Below are 15,914 nucleotides of genomic sequence, written 5' to 3'. Positions count from 1 at the left end.
AAAATCAGAGGTCTCACACACCACGGTGGCAAGTCCCTTTTCTACTACTGGCCAAATTCAAGCCTGACTGAGAACAGGGGCCTGATCTATGCTTTACTAAGCGTAAAAGGGGTTGATAATACGTATTCACTTCCTACTCCCAAAGTTCCCGCACCTACTTTTCACTCAGGTCAAAAAAAGGTGTCCCTAACAGTGGCATTTGAAAAGATCCTAAGAAAGTGTGCTCAAAAAAAAAAAAAAAAAAATGCGATAAGCCTGCAGGTCTCTGAGACCTCCTGTAGACGTTTAAACTTTCTTTTTCCTGATTGAAAACCCAGAAATCCACCGTTAACTGCAGAGATAGCAGGAACTAGTGATCATTTGCGATTAAATACAATAGCTTGGTAGCAAAGCCCTTCCTTTGCAGGGTTTACCTTTAAATGCAGCTCCTTAGACAATGGCCGGGTGGAAGGTAGCCCTGAAAGACAGGATGGAAAAAGAAACAACGTTATTTTGTTCAAATAAAGAGAGACGAAGTATTCAAAAACAAGGATTATTTTGGGATTTGTTTTGCTTTCCTTAAAAAAAAAAAAAAAAAAAAAAAGAGCTATAATATGTGTTCCTTTTGTACATCTTAAAAAACACATTAGGGACACATTGAGCTGATCAATATGAAAAATTATGAATATTCCACTCAATAATTAAGCATGTCTTCTTTTCTTGGCCCTTTCAATGACAGCATTTCCTGCACAATCCATCTGAATCCAGTTCTTTGATATTTTGAAAAATGGAGATTCCTCTAATTGATTCATAGAGAAAGTTTATTTATCGAAAGGAACTGAACAAAGTTAGGTCTGGAGATCATGGCAAGAGCTTTTGTTAAGAGCCTAAAAGTTGGCCCTTAACAAGGGGGGTCACAAGGAGATGCAACCAACTCATCTGCAGGTTTTCTAGAGGCCAGACTTGGTGGCACAAGTACAGAGACCCAAACACACTTACCCTCTTCACAGTTGTGAACTCTGCTGGATTTGGGGCCAGACTACAATGTTCTAAATTAGCCCAACCTTCCTAGGTTCTGTCCCATTTTCCCCGACAAGACGTTGGGAGTCTGGTTCTATCCATCACAGGTGAATAGGTTTGTTCTTGGCCTATCCAACTCAAACCCCCTAGGAAGTTCTTTGAATACCACGGAACATCATGCCATGCTTGATGTTGCACTAAGATCTTTCAATGGGTTGAAACATACAGCACATAAGAGCTGGTGTTCCCAGCTCACGGCCCAGCTCCACGCCTGAGGAGGCCGCAGAGAGCATGCCATTCTCATTAACAATGCACCGTCTCCACGTCTTTTCCTGAAACAGGCTCACCTTGTTTCAGACTGGAAGGTGGGGACAGAGGCGGGCAATACCTCGACCACTCCATCTCCCAGGAGCATGTTGCTTGCACCAGTGAAAGATACAAATGAGCATTAATACATGGCTGGTCTCTGGAAACCTTCAGAACACCCCTGAAATGTTTTTGAAGGGCAGAAGAGTGGCCTTAGTCCTGATCTGTCTGCATCTGCATTCCTCCAAACATGGAAGAAAACACAGTTACCCTGGATTATCTCTGGGTTTAACAATCAGAATTTTAGATACTGTGTCATGAGAATGACTGGAAACGGTAGGGAAGATTTGCAAATTTGGGAGACTCAGAGACTCCTTCTGTCTTTTTAACTTACAAATGAAGTGCAAATTCTGGTCCATTGGTGACTTACACAAGCTGACAAAATAACAATTCTTTCTGAGCAGCTACCCATCACCTCTGGACAGTTGCTAATCTAAAGTGCTAAGTGACAATGAAATGTTGCAAAATCACAAAGACTCACTCTGTCCATTTGACCCAGATGTCAGTACAGCACTGAGAAAGAATACCTCCTGTCAGAGGTCCACCCACGGCCTTCACTGCAGACTTGGGGGAGGGGAAGGGGTGATTGTGCAGGCATGGAGCCCTATGCTGGCCACACCCAACTTGCTCATACCACAGCCATTTCTTCACATTGGCCTGGCTAGCTGGTTTCAGGTCTCCAAAAACAGGATGGGTGGGGGTGGGGGGAAGAGGAGAGGAGTGTCACCTTTTTTCATAATGCTGTGTCCAGATACTTCAATTCCCTTGCACTTCATAGTTGCTGTAGAAAAAAAGAAAATGAAAAAGAAAGAGGGGGCTGCTCCACTAAGTATGGGAGAAGATGAAGAGAACCATAAGTGGACAAGAAATTGAAGGCACAAAAGTCCCTGTAGCTTGCTAAATACAATTTGTTCTGGAAAAATAATAGCACTAAGTGCTAAATCTCTAACAGGTGCTGAGCATGCATTGTTTCATTTACTTCAAATACATATTGTCCCGTGAGCTAGGCATTTTGTTTCCCTTTTACAGTTGAGGAAAGTCAAACTTTAGCTCAAAGTCACACAGGTGGTTACTGAGAAAGGCAGGGTCTGCACCCAGGTTGGCTGACTCCCAGACCTGGCTCTTAACTTTTCTAACAACCAGACAGTGCCTCATGAGGGCTTCTCCCTAATGCAGCTAAAATCTTCCAAACAAGAGAAATTCTTTTCCGCGTCACATTTCATAATCACCCACCATGACATTTTAAAATGCAGACCTTTCAGAGTCTTCCCTGGATCGCCTGCCGGATAGAGAGCAGGGACTATCTCAGGGGGCGTAGTGTGAACTAGAAATCAGACATCAGTCACGGGTGGCCAGCACAGGTTCACAAGGGCCAAGTCAGGCCAGACAAAGACTAACCACATTTTTAAAAATAAGGTTATTAGTCTGTTCAATCAGGGACATGGTGTATCTGATTTTCGACAAGATATTTGGCCAAATCTCAGGATAGTCTGGTAGACAGGATGGAGAAATGTGGGACTTGGAGTTGTGGCAAGCTGTCCTCCCTAAAGACTACTGATTCATGGATTGATGTCAGTCTCAGACATCGCTGACTAACTTTTTTTTTTTTTAATATATCTTTATTGACTTCAGAGAGGAAGGGAGAGGGAGAAAGAGACAGAAACATCAATGATGAGAGTGAATCACTAATCAGCTGCCTCCTACACAACCCTCCCTGGGGATCGAGCTCAGAATCCTGGCTCCCACCGGGAATCAAACCCAGGACCCTTCAGTCTGCAGGTTGATGCTTACAACCACTGAGCAAAACCAGCTAGGGCCGCTGACCAACATTTTTATCAACAAACCAGACAACCTAAAATCCTACAGACACTCCCATTGCCCTTCTCCTGGTACTTATCTCTTCCAGTCTCATCAATACACACCTATGACCCACTCTCTAGGCCAGTGGTCAGCAAACTGCGGCTCTTGAGCCCCATTCGGCTCTTTGGCCCCTTGAGTTTTTAGCAAAGGCCAGTTTAGGACTACTCTAAGTTAATAACAATGTACCTACCTATATAGTTTAAGTTTAAAAAATTTGGCTCTCAAAAGAAATTTCAATCATTGTACTGTTGATATTTGGCTCTGTTGACTAATGAGTTTGCCGACCACTGCGGCCTAGGCCATGCTTCCTTTTGTCTCTGGTCCTTGACTCATAGGATTCCCCAGCCTGGAACACTCTTTTTTATCTAACACTATGTCTTTCATATCTCCACTTACGGTCACTTCACAAGGGAGCTTTCCTTAACCACTGCCCACCCAGGCTGGACTAGATGTTCACCCCTGGACCTCCCTGCTACTGCCACGCGTGCCCACAACATGTCATAAAACTCTCATCATAACTCATAAGCCACACATGGTTGGTGACTACCAGTTCATATACCTCATTAGACTATAACTGAGGGAGGGGGTATATCTATCTTGGTGATAATACCCAGTATCATGATTGGCATGTAATAGGTTTTCAATATTTGTAGAAGAATTAACAAAATAATCTTGGATTAATTACAAAATCAGAATCTAAAAAAATGTGTCTATAATCTGGGACAGTGGGATGAATCTAACAAAATTAATTTCAACTAGAATAAATGTAAAGTAAAACAAAGGGGTGTAAAAAAAATTACCAACACAAACTAGTAAAGGAATGCATAAATTTAGCAGCACATGTGGAAAAATTGGATTTTTAATTAACTATGAATTGAATGTTATTGGCCACCAAGGAGATTATGTATTTGTAGTCTCTTTAGTTAGGAGCAAAGTATCTAGAGGTAATGAATTCTGCACTGGTCAAGCTATACTGTGTACTGTGATAGATGAGCAAACAAATGTAAGACTTGAAACCATAAAAATCCTAGAAGAAAACATAGGCAGTAAAATCTCTGACATTCCTCATAGCAACATTTCTGATTTGTCTCCTCAAGCAAGGGAAACAAATAAAAAAATAAATTAATAGGACTACATCAAACTAAAATTTTTGTGCACAGCAGCAGAAACCATCAACAAAATGAAAAGACAACCCACTGAATGGAAAAACATATTTTCCAATGATATATCTGATAAGGGGTTAATATCCAAAATTTATAAAGAACTTATACAACTCAACACCAGAAAATCAAACAATCCAATTAAATAATGAGCAAAGGATCTGAAAGGACACTTCTCCAAAGAGGACATACAAAGGGCCAATATGAAAAGATGTTCAACTTCACTAATCATAAGAGAAGTGTTGGCAAGGATATGGAGAAAAGGGAACCCTGGTGCACTGTTGATGGGAATGCAGACTGTAGAAAGCAATATGGCACTTTCTCAAAAAATTGAAAATAGAACTGCCTTATGACTAAGTGATTTCACTTCTGGGAATATACCCAAAGAAATCTGAAAAACTGATTTGAAAAAATATATGTACCCCTATGTTCATTGCAGCATTATTTATAATAACCAAAATTTGGAAGCAGCTCAAGTGCCCATCAATAGATGAGTGGATAAAAAAAGCTGTAGTACATTTATACAATAGACTACTACTCATCTATAAAAAAGAAGGAAATCTTGGCATTTGCAACAATGTGGGTGGACCTGAAGGTCTTGTGCTAAGTCAAATAATCCAGTCAGAGAAAAACAAATACTATATGATTTTATTTATATGTGGAATTTTTAAAAATATATATTTTATTGTGTGTGTTTCTTTTTTTTAGAGAGAGAGAAAGGCAGAGGGATAGAAAGTTAGAAACATCAATCAGCTGCCTCCTATACACCTCCTTCTGGGGAGGTGCCTGCAACCAAGGTACATGCCCTTGACCCGACCCTTCAGTCTGCAGGCCAATGCTCTATCCATTGAGCCAAACCGGTTAGGGATATATGTGGAATTTAATGAACAAAAACAAACAAAATAGAAATAGACTCATAGAGACAGAGTACAAAATGACAGTTCTTAGAGGGGTGGGGTGATGAGGGGCTGGGTGAAAAAGTGAAGGGATTTTTTTTTGAAAACACCTCATAGCAGAGGGAAAGGAGGATGAGATGGTAGAAAGGGGTAAAGGAGCAATAAATGGTGACAAAAGGAAACATCTTCAGTGAATACACATACAATATACATATGATGTATTGTAGAAGTATATATCTTATTAAAATTTCATTAACCACTGTCACTCCAATAAATTAAGTAAAAAAAAAATTTAAAGATTGATCTGCCTTGCCAGTGTTACTCAGTAGTTGAGCATTGAATTATGAACCAGAAGGTTCGATTCCCTGTCAGGGTACATGGCCGGGTTGCGAGCTCGATCCCCAGTAGTGGTGGTGCAGGAGGCAACCAATCATGATTCTTTCTCATCATTAATTTTTCTATCTCTTTTTCCCTTTCCATTCCTCTCTGAAATCAATAAAATATATTTTTTAAATAATGTTTTTTTTAAAAAAGATTGCTCTATCTTGAAGCATGTAATTCTTACTATTATAGATTCTTTTATTTTCTTTAGGGTTCTTCTATTATTGGTTTTTCTTAATTTGTGCTTACATAACTAATTTTCTGCCTTTCTTTTTTTCTAAAATAAACCTTTAGAGCTATATTTTTACTCCAATGACTATTTTCATTATAGTATTTGATTTTCAACATGCACAATTCTTAAAGCATTCAGTTCTCAGTATTTTAAATGTTTTATTATGACTTTAACTTACACCATGAATTTTTTTTGAAACGTGTATTTAAATTTTCAAAATACACTGTTTTAAAACGAACACTTTCTTATTAACTTTTAATTAAATTATTCTATAGTCACAGAATGAGTTCAGTATGAATTCAATCCTTTGAATTGTGTGGAAACATGCTCTGTGGCTTAATAGGTGGCAAATTTTTGTAAAGGCACCCTGTATGCTTAAGAGCAATGCTTATTCTCTGTTAGTATACTATATTTTATAAGAGTCCAATAAAGCAAGTCTGTTAACCCTTAAAAAATAAAAGAAAGATGACCAAACAGATGGCATTTGGAAGAAAATTACTAGACTGAAAAGAGTATAGAAAGCCAAGTATTACAAAGAATGGCCAAAGGACCGGGGGTTGTTCAGCCTAGAAAAAAGCAGGCTTAGATAAAGGGCAAGATCACTCACTGTATGTGGAAGGCAAACTAGACTTATTCGGAATCTCTCTTGAAAGTAAGTACCTGGATCAATGGTAGGAGCTACAGGTAGGGAGGGGTGATTTCCAGTTCAATACACAGAACTGATTGTAATGAGATCAGAGCTGTTAGAAAATGGATGGAAAGGGGTACTCAGGATGGTCAGGAACATCTTTATCCCCAGAAGTCTTCATGGAACAATTGCATGTCCACTTGGCAAGGATATTGTATGAAGAATTTAAATAACCAAAATGCAAGTGTAGACTTGACAACCTTCACAAAGACCCTTCCAAATAATTCAAGAAAGACTCTGTGGGCCTCATGTCGCTGCATTTCTGTGGCATCCCCACATTTACATGCTGGAGGCAGCCATGATGCTCAGTTCCGCGAACCCTGAGCTGTTTGTTTATATGTTGTTTTTTTCTATGTTGTTGTATCCTACCTTATGACTCAGAGCCTCACAAATTAAAAGTGAGAAGACCTAGTTCGTAGTCCCTGATCCTCCCACCTATCAGCTGTGGGACTTACCTTGTTGAAGTTCACATTGTGCATCTGTAAAACAAGACAGTCTGAACTAATCAGTTACTTAGCTCTTGCCACAGTGAAGTCCTAAGCATTAATCTTTCTCAGACTCGGTCCTCAGACCACAAGCATCACAGTCACCAAGGGGGTCTGTTTGACATACAGCTCCTTGGACTGCATCATAGATCTGTGCGTGGAGCCCCTTTTAACAAAGCACCGTAAGTTGTCAATATGCACACCGAAGATCAAAAAAACAACTCAAAAGCAAAAAGGCTACGTGCCCTTGAGATCAGAACAGCAGATAAGCAGAATTCAGGCCCAGAAATGTTAGCTAAGTTGCCCACCTCTCATAGTAAATCAGAGTTGTTCCTAGTAGAAAATAATCAGGTTCTTTCCTCTTCTCACTGAGGACTTGAAGACTTAAATGAGATGAGTGGAATCGTGTCCAAGATATGTCTAGGAAGGCTGAGAAAGCTTAAACCCTGTCAGATGGGGAATCAGCTTTGTAACAAGAGATGGCTGTGCTATATAACTCAAACCTCCAAAGCGAGCAAGTGCAACACCAGAGCAGGTGCAGCCACCAGACTGCCGGCAAAGGGGAAAGTGCAGGGTGAGGCCCATCAGCAAGCTCTTCCGGTTCACATTCACCCCTCCGGAGTGACAGGAGTCAGGTTTTGAAAAGCTGAGAAAATGGAAAGTCAAGGAATGCTCTTAATTAATTGAAAACCACCCTCTGCCAGGCCCAGGAAAGCAAGTCATTCACATGGAACCATCTCTCCATCAGAGGAGCGCTCATGACACAGAAGCAGCCCTGCAATATTCTTTTATTTTCCTCCCCAATTTCTTTTTTTTTTTTTTTTAATATATTTTATTGATTTTTCACAGAGAGGAAAGGAGAGGGATAGAGAGTTAGAGACATCGATGAGAGAGAATCATCGATCAGCTGCCTCTTGCTGGGGATGTACCCGCAACCCAGGTACATATTCTTGACGGAATCAAACCCGGGACCGTTCAGTCTGCAGGCTGACGCTCTATCCACCGAGCCAAACTAGTTTCGGCTTTCCTCCCCGATTTCAAAGTCCTAGTGTGTTGTTTAATAAAATTTGCCGTGAAGCTTTCTTGGTTTGAAGACCTGGTGACATGTGTAGTTCTTTATGTTAACTGGTCTAGAGGAGTTTGTTCTTGAAAGCCCCTTTGGCTGCAGATGTGAGATGTAAGGCCATCACCACCACCACATCCACTTTGTCAGACAGGGTGGGGCCAAAGTAGATTTACATTTTTTCATATGGGAAATAATATAACAATTAAATAAATCATTATATAAGAATAAACTCTGTTTCACAGACTCACAATTGCAAACCTACTTTTGCCCCACCCTATGTATATTTTCACTGAAGTTTTCCCAACATTGAGAGTCAACGGTGTTTTTCTTTTTCTTTCTTTAATTTATCTTTATTGTTGAAATTATTACAGATGTACTCTTTCCCCCTATTGTCCTCCACCCTGCCCCTGCCCTCCCCCCGGCCTAAGGCACTATTGTCTGTGACAACGGGTTATGTATATATGCACATAAATTCTTTGGTTAATCTCTTCCCACCCCACGTAAATTTTTCTTAATCTCTATTTCAAATACACATGACATCATGATTTTGAAAATTTGGTTTTTTTGTCTTATAGCTTATCATCCAGGCAAGCACCCTAAAATAACAAATAGTTGCATTAAGTCTGTGGCTTGCACAAGGCTCGCTGTCTGATATTTAAGCTGAAAAAGCCCAGATGCTGGCACATTCAATATTTATACATTTAGCAACCACCTCAAACCCTCCCCTTTTCCCTCCTACAAGTAAATCTACGAGTACTCATTATACGTAATGTACATATTGCCCAATATAGGGTTTCCAACTCCTCAGATGAGGCACATGAAACCATTAAGACCACAGATGTGCTCAGGAACATGTCAAGTATTGGATCTTGTGATCCTACACAACTTTTGCTGCTCCCCCCTTTCCCCCCATAACATTATAGAAATGATTCACTTATAAATCACAGGCACTAGTCAATCACTAAGTCATTATCACACTGAAATCTCCGGCAGCATTTCCTTAAATGACACCTTCTGCATCTCAGCTCTAAAAGTCACTTAAGCGTCTCCCCCAAATCAACTACAAAGCAAATAAACTCTAGGAAGGCACCTCAACCTAACACAAATATTCTTAATGTTGAAAAGAATAAAGCTTGCTTATGAAGAAAGCTAATTTCATATTCCTATCAGAGAGTCATCAAGAAATACTGCTGGAAAAATAAGAAGTACCTTACCCAGAAACAGTCGAATTAAGCAGATGGATTTTGACAGGACCTGCATAATTAAAGTTTCCACTGCAGCTTTAGAAACTCCTGTTCTGAAATCCATTTTGTCAGCCAATGCTAAAGGATGTTTTTTTAGCTCAGGAACCTAAAATCCAAATAGTCCCCGAGGAGAGGCTGCCTCTCAGCCTGGACACCCTCAGACTCTGCCTTTCAAAGAACAACTCTTTCCCCTGGAAATGGATCTTGGCATTGACATTGTCATGTTAATTGGCCAAATTCAAATACAAGTCATCTCTATACCTGGCGATGGGAAGACCTCTGGGCAGACTGTTTTAAAACTTTTTCCTAAAGGAAAAGAGACATGCTAATAAAAAGTCGACCGGGGCATGTTAGTCCCTAACAATTAAGGGCCCAAGACCAAAATGCTTTTTGTTAGCAGCTGCTGGCCAAGGAGCCTTCTGCTTTGCACTCTTTATTGGACATTAAGAAAAGGCGCCCAGACCTCAAGTCTCTGTATGATGATAAATGGTTGGAGGTGGTACGAATAAATTGCCAATCACATATAATTCAAACTTTGTGTCAACTAACAGTTTTGCTTTTCTCCCAAAGGGAACTGCATCACAGACTGTTCACAAGGAGCAGAAGTCCATGTCTAAAGGGGAGGCACTGAGGGTCCCCTGTAATCTGGCTCTTATGCCATGATCGTTATACAAGGCAACCAGTGGAGGGGTCCTGGGGACAAATATAAAAGGCAAAGCCCTCTTCGCTGGGTTAAAGCTACAGTTCCCCAACTCTACTGTCCCTACCTACAAAAATAACCCTTTTGAGATGGGATTCTTATTTCTGAGCCTGAAGATAAGACATTGTGCTGCTGAAAGCAACACTGGTTCAAAGCCATTCCTTCCCTGGCTCTGGAAATGACCAGAGAAGAATGACTTGGTTTCTGGGAATCCATTGTTGGAAACCTCTGTTGCTTAAAGCCTGTGTCACCATTTACCAGACAATAAATTATTTTTAACTGACCTCTCCTACCTGGTTCGGATCTACTACTGAAGACAAAGCTTTCAAAATGTTACAAGAAATAAATGGCACAATTGGAAAGAACAACTGGAAAGATCTCCATTTGGGAAGTGTAGATTTTAAATACCTGAGAACATGTGAATGTTAGCTGCAATACAGTCTCTGTAAAACTCCTCCCACTGATTCGAAACCCCCAAGCATTTGTTCGGAGGGGTCACTAAGAGATTCTCTCACCCAACTGGCTGGAAGGACCTGGTGATGGCAAGAGTGCAACATGTCTCCCTGGTGTGGAAATCATACTGTTCTGGCCCACTAGTGCTGTGAAGTGGTCTCAGGGCTTAGGGACAAAACTGGAGAGTCAGTCTGTGTGTATCTGAAAGCTGAAAAGCCCAGGAAATTGACTTTCTCCCCCAAAATGAGTAACAAGTAAAATAAAGATCTAGTTCAGTGGCCTGGAAGCCAGAGTTGGCTTACCTTTGGAGAGTGGATGGGGCTCTGAAACCAGGTTCAGATGAGAGGCACTTTGGACTTTCCCCAGAAGGCAACCACTTAGGCCTACGGAGGGGCTGGGCACATCGTGGCACTGCCCCCCTGCTCCAATTGGCGGCCCAGCATGGAAAGGTCTTCAAGATATGGGAAGGCCATAGAAGTTGCTTGATACTGAAGTATTTATGAGGAGAGCACATTATATTCCAAATTGGGTGCAATATAACTGATATAGAAATAGAAATATGAATATAGAACTCTACCTTAGCATTGGTTTTATGCAAAACAAAACAGACAAAAAAAACAGTAGTTCCTAAGGGTTGGTCTGATTTTTAAAATCGCTCTCCCTTATTTCACCTTGTGCCCCTACACACAAAACACACACAAACACACACACACACACACACACACACACACACACACACACTTTCATACAAGTGAAATCAGGTTGAAGAAACATATGTACAGTTTTACTCTGAAGCCCTTAGAGAACACCTAATCTTACTTACCTGCTTATGTGATCAAAGGGAATACTGAGGTTAGAGGCATTTTATGACTTGTCCAAGATGTAGGCAAGACTAGAACCCAGGTATCCAGTCTCCTAATCCAGGACTCTTTCCAATGCACTTGCTAAAATGTCAAACAAAGGGCTTAACCACAGCAATAATAGGCATCCTCCAATCTCTTCACCTACGTGCTCACCAGCCAGGGTTTCAGCAACCTAATCTCTCCTTAAACAGGGCTCCCACCATCACCCGCAGTCTGAATTTTGTCAACTGAGAAGCCAAGGGTCTCTCAGCTCACTTCAGCAAGCCACAGAAACATAAAACTGAGTGGCCCTGGAATGGTAAGCCAAGTCCAGTGTGTGTTTGTGGGAGGAGGGAAAGGGACTGTTGGAGGTAGATGGAGGTGGAAGATATTTTGAGGATAGATTACAGCGAGTCTTGAATGTCCTGATGAGAGGTGGGGACTAAAAAAGATTAAGAGCTTTGCTAATGCATAGGCCTGGCCTACTGAAAAGAAGACAACTGATTCATCATGATAATTATATTCATTTATTTCCCCTTTTAATGTATGTGATCTCACTAGAGTGGATGCTCCTTGAAGGCAGGGTCAATGCCTGTCATGGTAAACATCCCCTCCCAGTGGCTAGGAGGGTGTCTGGCATACACAAGCCTTGAAAGATACCAGTTACTGCCGAAACCGCTTTGGCTCAGTGAATAGAGTGTCTGCCTGCGGACTGAAGGGTCCCAGGTTCGATTCTGGTCAAGGGCATGTACCTTGGTTGTGGGCACATCCTCAGTGGGGGCGTGCAAGAGGCAGCTTATCGATGATTCTCTCTCATCGATGTTTCTAACTCTCTATCCTTCTCCCTTCCTCTCTGTGAAAAATCAAGAAAATATATTTTAAAAGAAAGAAAGAAAGAAAGAAAGAAAGAAAGAAAGAAAGAAAGAAAGAAAGAAAGAAAGATACCAAGTTACTGAGGAATGCAAACACATCTGCAGATATGCAACTCCCCTTCCACTTGTTACAAGAGAGCTCTGTGGGTCAGTGGCCAACATTCATATTTTGGAAAATAACGATAGTCCGATAGGCACTTTTTCTTGTAGTTTTTCTCCACCATTTACAAGAATGGCGGATAGAGGGGTTGTTCTGTTGTTTTTGTTGTGCTGTGGGCAGAGTTTCCTATTCATATTTCTGTTTCTACCTCAGTGATATGGCACCCAACCCAGAACACAATGTATTCTCCCATTGTAAATACTTCTGGATCAAACTTCTGGATCAAGCAACTTCTGTAGCCTTCCCAAACCCTGGAAACAATATCAAGAGGATAGAACAAAGGCTTGGGAATGATAAAGCTTCTCCTACTGGCTCAGTCTGACTCACACCTGACCAAGGACAAAGCACTTAACCTCAGCTTGCCTTGTTTTTACTATATGCAAAATACAGCTGATAACAATACAAGCCTCCTCCTTCCCTCCAAGGGATATTCAGAGAATTGGGAAGATGCTATCTTGGAAGTGACTAGAGCTCCTAGGATCTGGGCTCCCAATACAGAAGTGGTGTTGTTCTTAGGTTGTGCCTCAGCTGCTGTTTGTCAGCGTGAAAGGTAGATATTGCGAGACCTCTTTGGCAAGAATAGGAAGCTATTGCTGTGTGTTGACACAATGATACAACAAGCAGGAAGGCAGGCATCTTAAACGTTTAATGGTTCTGATTTGATTCATTGAACTTCTTCCTCACCTCAAACCTCAACCTCCATTATTCTTTATGGATCGGTGGTGTTGTTTTCTTTCTAACTCTTCCCAGCTTCCAGGACAACTGGAGAGCAACAAAACTTGTCCAAGGCATTGATACTTTTTTTTTCTAATTGAATCATAGAACCACAGGGGGGAATGCTGCTTCTTAAGGGGTCACCTAGTTCATTTGATTTAACAATCACACAATTTCTACCATTTTTTTTTTTCCTGTAACAATTCACTTCAAAACAAGGCAAATTGTAGATTACTTAAAAGAAAACTTGTCTGAGAGCGAAGAGCAGAAAATACATAGTTCCGACTGAGGATTAGAAAGAGGTGTTCAGAAGAGGGAGGTCTAGGCTCAGGGAAGGCAACTTACTCGGCAATGAGAACAAGGTGAGCAAAGCCACAGAAACGTAAAGCTGAGTGGGATGGGGCTGGTAATCAGAGTTCAAGTTATGGGATCGGAGAATATAGTCAATAATGTCGAGATAACAGAGTAGGGGCCAAGTGGGTGCGTGGGGGCAGTGAGGGGATAGAGTATGTGGTTTTCTAGCCTCTTTGCTATGTATCTGAAACTGGTGCAAACCGATATTGAATGTAAACTGTGGTTGAAAAATTTTTTAAAAGTTCATGAATGGATGAGTAATTCTGTGAATACCAAAATGCTACACACAGCCCAACCCACAGGGGCATTCTTACCATTCAGATCCTCTCATTTTTTAGGGTCAGAATTCACATCAGATTTGTAACTTGTCTCCCTTTGTAAGGAAATAATGGTAGGAGAGGATAATGGGAGGAAAAATAATTGCATGTTCTGAAAGTACACAACTCCAGTAACTATATTCAAATGAAATTGAGAAAATGGTTGAAGACACAGATGTATCCGAACAAGTATAGAAGGTGTAGAACAGATTGCCACTCTTTCCACAAACCAGTGATTCGGCAACAAGCCCAGGACGGAACCCAGGGCAGGGGACTTCTTCGCTATGGATACACCTCCTTACCTGGTAGCTAGAGAAGAAGATGCCAGATGCTATAATGTCACTTGAAGGCAACAATCCATAGGGCAGTCACTAATCTATAGAGGGGCCATAACAAAATGTGATCCTAGCAAGCTGATGTCAAAAAGGACTCCTAATCTCTTTTTTCACATGCATAAGGAACTGTGCACCGCATGTCAATGAGTTTTCCCTAAGCAGCCAGGCCATTGAAAACCATTTATGTGGTCCTGGGGATGTATTTTAATGGCATTAGTCTAAAGGTCAAGCAATGCAAAGAAAGCAGCCAGGAAGCAGGCCAACAGCTCAGCCAGGTAATTGGGCATGCAAAAGCCCTCCTTACAGTGGCCACTAGTTAGTTACATTTTTGTTTGTATCTCCATGATGTGATGTGGAAATGGTGTTCTTTTCTTTTCCTTTATTTTCTCTATTTATGTTAGAAAGCCAGCCATCAAGATAGCGTTCTCCTTCTAGAAATAATATTGCTATTGGCAATCGTTTATCAGCAAAAGTTGGGCTTTCATTCTAGAAAGGAGTTAGGGAGAGTCACGTACCAGCTCTCAGAACAAGCTTCAAGCATCACAATGAAGATTGGAACAAAATCGAGAGTGGAGGCAGGGCGTTAAATAAATGGAAATCCCCAGCTTCTAATTCCAGTTTGGGAGACCTGGCAGCCCAGATTGTTGGGGAAACACTTTCTTAATTATTTACAGTACCTATTTTCTTAATTATTTACAGTACCTGCTTGCTAAAGCTACAGAGAATGGCATCAATCTGTCTGTCTGTCCATCCACCCCAAAAGCATTTATTTAGCACATAAGTAATAGTGATAATAAGTAGTTAGAACTCCATTTATTTCACAGTACCTTCTAAGAACTGGACCCATTGGTTTATACATACATTAGCTCATTCAACATGGCACCAGGACATTGTATTTAATGAAGTTCATCAAACCAGCATGTGAAATGCCCCATTTTAAAGGGCTTTCAATATGGTCAGAAAAGAGAAGAGCCATTTGATAACCCACCAAAACTAGAAGAACATGGTTTGGAAGACATACTGTGTGTGAATAGTGCCTATCTTGTGGAGACAGACTCAGGTGAAAATGAACTTGAGTCATCATTAAATTATCCCAGAGCAGGCACATTGAAGAAGTGTCAGCCCAGCCTGAAAAAGGTCTAATTATTGAATGGTCCAGGGAAAAAGCCAGAGAGACTCTCTGTGACCTGTGGATCCATATTTTAGAAGAAACTCTGCTGAGGAGATTGCTTCTCTCTTTCATGTTCCCTCTCTTTGTGGCCTTCACAGCAGATGCAGGTGCTGGTGGCCAGGCCCACACTGCGTGTCCTCCAGTCCCTGAAGCTTCTGCCTGAGGTCTCCCCAGTTGGCATGCTCAGTGACCAGGCATGTGGCAGCCAGACATTTGTGAGGATGTTTCTGGAAGTGCCCTCTGTTCTACTCTGGGTGCTGCCAGAATCCATTCCCAAGATGAAAAAGACACAAGAAGGAAGGGTGTGCCTAACTAGCCAAGGACATCTTGTCCCTTTTGTTACCTCTGTCCCCACACACATTCACTCCCTTTTGCAGGGATACAGGCCTCTGGTGGGCTGACTGTTCTGCTCGGGACCCTTTACCCTGCCTCCATCCCTCCTGCTGCTGAAGAACCAGAAAACAAAACAAAGCAAAAATGCTTATGAGTGAGTAATAAGAAATCATGCAATATTTTTCTGAATATGACAGCATCAAAATGCTTTTTGCTGCTAATAGTAATATGTGCAGCTGGAATAATTTTATTACTAAAATGTGGCTGCAGAGAATGAAGATGGCCG

The sequence above is a fragment of the Pipistrellus hanaki genome (genome assembly GCF_964339955.1).
Source record: "Pipistrellus hanaki genome assembly, chromosome: 14".
Lineage (NCBI taxonomy): Eukaryota > Metazoa > Chordata > Mammalia > Chiroptera > Vespertilionidae > Pipistrellus > Pipistrellus hanaki.
This window is presented reverse-complemented; position numbering follows the sequence as displayed.